The sequence below is a fragment of the Pleurodeles waltl genome, chromosome 12, assembly GCF_031143425.1.
Source record: "Pleurodeles waltl isolate 20211129_DDA chromosome 12, aPleWal1.hap1.20221129, whole genome shotgun sequence".
Lineage (NCBI taxonomy): Eukaryota > Metazoa > Chordata > Amphibia > Caudata > Salamandridae > Pleurodeles > Pleurodeles waltl.
Window position 1 is genome coordinate 218,125,211 of NC_090451.1, and position 6,000 is coordinate 218,131,210.

The following is a 6,000-nucleotide window of genomic DNA, read 5'->3' on the forward strand; positions in this document are numbered from 1 at the left end:
GTTTCTTTGGAGCAATTGGGGTGGTCCTGGATGAGGGTGTGGGAGTGGAGGCAGAGGGTGTGGACGTATGTGGTGTAGGGGTGCGTGTAGTGGGTGCAGGTGACTGGACAGTATGCTGAGGTGTGGTAGATGTGTGATGGGTGGGTGTCTTGGTGTGTTTGTGTGTTCTTGGAGGAGGGGGGGTGGACACAGTGGGAGAAGACAGGCTGTCAGTGTGGATGTATGTTGTGTAGGTGTCTGCAAGTCTGGTGAGTGTGTTGGATGTGTCAACTACAGTATTTGTGGTGAGTGCAGGCGTGGTGTCTGGGGTGCATGTATGGATGTCTGCTATTGTGAAGACTGCAGTAAGAGGAGCAGCAACAGTGACTGAAGGTGAAGTGCATGAGGGTGTGCATGTAGAGGGGGCAGACAGGGAGGCGGAAGAGGTGGGCACACTTGGGAAGTGGATGTTGATGTGTGTGCATGTGTATGTTGGCTGTGTGAATGCTTGTGGTGGGAGGTCTGGTGCTTGTGTTTAGAAGTGTGCTTCTTGTGTGTTGAGGTGCTTGACTGCGTGCCAGGCTGTGTGCTTTGGACAGGTGAAGGGAGTGGGGTGCTGGAAGGGTTAGAGGATTTTGGAGGGGGGACGGAATGACCAGGGAAACTGGTTGCCGTCCAAGAGGAGGCCAGAGCCTGAAAAGATCTCTGTAGGCCAGACACAGCACTGTGAATGCCATCCAGATAGGCATTGGTCTGCTGCATCTCTGATGCTAGCCCCTGGATGGCATTGACAATGGTTGTCTGCCCTACAGAGATAGTTCTCAGGAGGTCAATAGCCTCCTCTGTGAGGGCAGCAGGGCTGACTGGGGCAGGGGAGGAGGTGCCTGGGGCAAAGGAGACGCCCACATTTCTGGGTGAGCGGGCATGGGGAACTTGGTGGGGAGCAAAAGGGAGGGTTGGTGATGGAATGGGGGTGGCGGAAGATGTCACTGTAAGGGTGTGGCCACTAGGGTCCGCCACCGACGGGGAGCCCCCATCGGAGGAGGTATCGGAGTCACTACCTCCAGTGGTAGTTGCCCCCCCTGTGGTACTCCCCTCGCCCTCCCACCCACTGGTCCCCTTGGCGTCGGATGACTCTGCCTCCGAGGGTCTGTGGGCCGCTGCTTCCCCACTTGCCAGTGCCTCAGCTCCCTCGCCAGATGTTGCTGATGAACAAAAACAACACAAGAGATTAGGGATGGGGAGACAAAACAGGAGAGACACTTGTAAATAGCTGAATGGAGGTACATAGTGGGCAGACATACACCCACCCAGAAGGCCCCCCCCCAACAGGCAGCACCGTTCACTATACCCATGGCCATGCCCCTGACTACTGACCAGAACCCTGCTCTACACCCATCCCCTGAACTACCTAAGGCCCGACGTGTGGGAGGCCTGACCAAGACACCCCTACACCCTACGGGGGCCATCATGTAGATGGACAACAGTCAGAGTCCCTGCCTCTAAGCAGCATGAACCCTAATGCACACACAGACATCCATCCAGGCTTAAGATTGTGACATGAGTACTTGGGACTGCTGTGCAGGCTTCAGGCGCCCATCCAGGTCTGGGTACGCCATGGCCAGGATGCGTTGCATGAGGGCGATCAGTGCCCGACGGGCACCCCTTCCATGTTGGGAGGACTTCCCCAGCTGGGCCTCCCAGGTTTTTCGCGCCCAGTGCCGCAGGTCCTCCCACCTCTTCCTGCAGTGGGTGCTCCGCCGGTTGTAGACCCCTAGGGTCTGCACGTCCTTGGCGATGGCATGCCAAAGTGCCCTCTTCTGGTGGGCACTGACCTAAAAGGGTGACACAGAAATGGAACACAGAGGTCAGGCACTTGCAAAATAGGTACAGCTGGCTATTCGTCCACTATGGGACGGACAGTACTGTCAGACTTACAGGACATACGCATGCAGCATGCCATGAACCATGGCCCATGCAGGCTCAGAGGTGCACTCATGTCCTTACAACACCATCCATTACACTGAAACAGTGCACCTGACTGACCGTAGAGCTTGGCGTACAGGTGCAGGACCCCGTCCACTAGCCTCTCCAGTTCTTCCTGGGTGAAGGCTGGGGCCCTTTCCCCTGCACCACAAGCCACTTCCATGACCAGAGGCAGGACACAGCAGTACACACAGTGGAGTACCTGTTCGCACGAGATCAGGGAGTCAGGTGAAGTATAGATGACCAATTTGCGTACGTACCGTGGCGGTTTGCACCGTCAGCACCGGCGGCGATCATGATAAGCCAGGATTCCCCATTGGCATCCATGTTAACCAATGACGGTGCAAATGGCGGTAAACACTTCCTTACGCTGTTACGTCATCCGCTAGCGGTATGAGGTCACTTCCACAACGACAGGCCTGGATTACAGGGGGCAGACATTTTGGCATGAACTAGGCATCTATAAAAAATAATTGTGCACAATGCAGGCCCTATTTTCCACATAAAGCACCTATGCATGTGACCATTTAAAAAAAAAATACACACATCTAAAACACTGTTCCCTCATTGATGTGTAGATGAAAATCTGTCAAGAACATGTTAATGTTGAGTCCCTACAATCAAGTATGCAGTGCACAATTAATGACAATGTGTGCCTATGTATGTGTGTTCCTCACACTTGTTTGATATTCCGTCGTTGGTACCGACCCTTGTGGCGACGAAGGGCACCATCGGTGTACAGACCACTTGTGGATACGCGGACCATGTTGGAGCATCAGATCATAATCAATTACAGACTCACCCGTGCAACAATTCTGGAACTTTGTGCATTACTGGATCTTGCACTAACTCCGGGAAATTGTAATCAGCATGCCATCCCTACTGAAGTGCAGGTGCTCTCCGCACTCCATTTCCTGGCCACGGGCTCGTTTCAAGTGACAGTGGGCATGGGTGCTGGAGTTTCACATCCAATGTTCAGCATGGTACTGACAAGATTTCTAAATGCATTTGTAAGACACCTGCAGTCCTATGTGAGGATTCCCCAAAGTACTGACCTCCCTGCCATCAAGTCGGACTTCTATGCCTTTGCCAACATACCCCATGTGATAGGTGCCATCGATGGCACCCTCATACCGATCATACCCCCAAGAGTCAGTGAACAGGTGTACAGAAACAGAAAGAACTTTCATTCCATGAACATCCAATTGGTACATCTCACATGTGAATGCCATGTTCCCAGGTTCAGTCCATGATTCCTTTGTGCTGAGGAACAGTAGTGTGCCACAGAAGATGGAACAACTCCAAGAGGACAGAGGGTGGATCATAGGTAAGTGTTTCTGTCACTAACTGACACATAGCAGACAGCCAGGCTGTCTGACTAAGAGGCTTGACAATGACTACTCTGTATTGCACCTTTTTTCTAGGTGATTCTGGCTATCCAAACTTGCATTAGCTCCTGACACCAGTGAGGAATCCTGGGACGGATGCAGAGAGGAATTACAATGAGGTCCATGGACGTACTAGGAGGGTGATAGAGCGAACAATAGGTCTCCTAAAGGCTAGATTTTGTTGTCTACATTTCTCTGGGGGTTCCCTGGCCTATGGGCCTGAAAAGTGTGTAGAATAGTGGTGGCCTGCTGCATGCTGCACAGCGTGGCTGTAGGACTTCAATCCCCCTCTTGGAGGTGGAGGGTTCTGTATGTCCTGACCAGCTACCTCAGAGAGGTGAGGAGAGTGATGGGGAAGATGTCAATTCCAGGACCCAACTGATACAACTCTACTTCCAGTAACTATGTGGGACTAAGGGCTAACATTGGGGTTTGTGACACATACTGTCAGTGTGGTTTGTCATCTAGGGGGGGTTTGAATCTTCTATGTGAAACTGGGTCCAGGTCTGCTTGGTACAGAATACAATTTAGTGCATTTAGTTTGGGCCCACATTTAGGCACACAGGAGTCCTTTCATGCAACACTTTGACAATAAAGTGGTTATCAGCCAGTTGCATCCATACTTCACTTTGTTCACATTTTATGACAGGGGACAGTGTTACAGGTGTGATATGTGTTTTATTGATAGCAGGGAGTGAATAGTGCAATTTATGGCAAATGGTCATGGTTGGTAGTATTGATGGGTCCATCAATTCTTACATTAGTTCATATTGCTTCTTAGCACTGTGTGATGGTTGATTGAGTGGGATGGTTGCTGTGCAGATTGTTGCTGATTGAGTGGGATGGTTGCTGTGCTGGGAGTTAGTTCTTGAAGGGGGCCTTGTTTTTTGCTGGGGTTCCAGTGCCATATCTTGGCCTGAGGGTACGTTTGGGCGCCTGCTGTTGACCTTGAGGGGATGACATGGTTGGCCCTTGGGTTTCCTCTGAGGGTAGTTCCTGGGATGTTGCTGATGATGGTGTAATTGTCCGGTCGGTGTCCGGTGCTGTAGTGGGGGCCTCCTATCCTGTGTGGGTCTCAGACTGGGTTTGTACCAGCTGAAGCAGTGCTCCTGCTATGCTGGCCATTGTGGCGTTGTGCTGTTTCCACTGCTCCATGGCCTGTTGGTGGTGTTCCTGCTGCATCCTCTGACTGTGCTCCAGGGTGGATACTGTCTGTGCCAACCTGTCATGGGTATGCTGGTAGGCCCCCAATACCTCAGATATCACGTCCTGGGCTGCTGCATCCATCCTGTGGCCTCCCCCCTGGCCCTCTGAGGCCCTAGCACTTTCCCTAGCCCCCTGTGCCTGTGTCCCCTGCACAGGTCTGGCGGTACCACTTGTACTGGGGCCCTCATCTTCTTGCATGTTGGGAGGGGGAGACTGTGGCCTCTGTACCTGTGTTCCACCTGTGTGTGGCCTGGATACACTGGGGTGGGGACGCTTGCCCTGGGCTGCTGTTCCAGACTGGGTGGTAGGGGTGTCAGTGGTATCCTGGGTGGGGCTGATGCATGGTGACAGTCCAGGACTGTGTGAGGGGCCTGCCTGCTCATCAGTGTCCAGGGATCCTTCCCCAGTGTCCTATGAGGTGCCTCTGTCTCCATGGGGGGCACTGGCACTCCTTGTCCCATCCGTGAGGGTGGCATGGGTGGTGGTGCCTGTTGGGGGACATAGACTTGTCTGTTACACATGCATGAACGGATGGGGTGCACAGGACGGGGCTATTTTGTGCTGGTGTAACTTTTAGTGGCCATCCAGGGTGCCTTCGTGAGGTTTTCATTGCATTTTGCTTAGGGTGTGGGGTTGCATTGGGAGGGGGGGTGTAGTTCCATTGTGAATACTTGCAGGGGTAGGTGGCTGTGCACAGGGGGAGGGATGTGGTCCTGTTAGTGGGTTTGTGGTCATGCGGGGGGGGGGTTGGATTCAGTGGCTATTGCCTGGGTGGGATATTGGTCCTGGTGGGTGGGTGAGGTGGGGTGGTGCATGCATTACAGGTATGGTGTATATGGGGTAAATGTAGACGACTTACCCAAATCCATTCCCCCAGTGAGTCCCTCAGGGTGCAAGATGGCCAGTACCTTTTCCTCCCAGTCGGTGTATTCGGGTGGTGTTGGTGGCGGTCCTCCCTCAGTCTTCTGGACTGCAATGTGGTGCCTGGATGCCATGGCCCTGATCTTCCCCCGCAGGTCGTTCCATCTCTTCCAGATGTCGTCCCTGGTGTGTGGATGGTGTCCCACTGCATTGACCCTGTTGACAATGGTTTGCCATAGCTCCATCTTCCTTGCGAGGGGTGTTTGCTGCACCTGAGCCCTGAATATTTGTGGCTCCACCTTCAGGATCACGTCCACCATGGTTCTTAGCTCCCTTTCTGTGAAGCGTGGATGTTTGGGGGGGTGACATGGTGAGTGTGGTGAATGGTGTCGGGGCTGGAAACGCAGTGAGGGTGCTCTTCTGTGGGTCGGTGTGCGTCTTGTGTATTGTGGCGTTCAGTGTCTGCTTCTGGTGCTCTCCGTCTTCTTTGGCCTGGTTTTGTTGCAAAGGATTGTGGGGTGTGTCTGAGTGTTTTTTGGGGGTATGGATGTGTGTCAGGTGTGTGGGTTTCAAGCATATC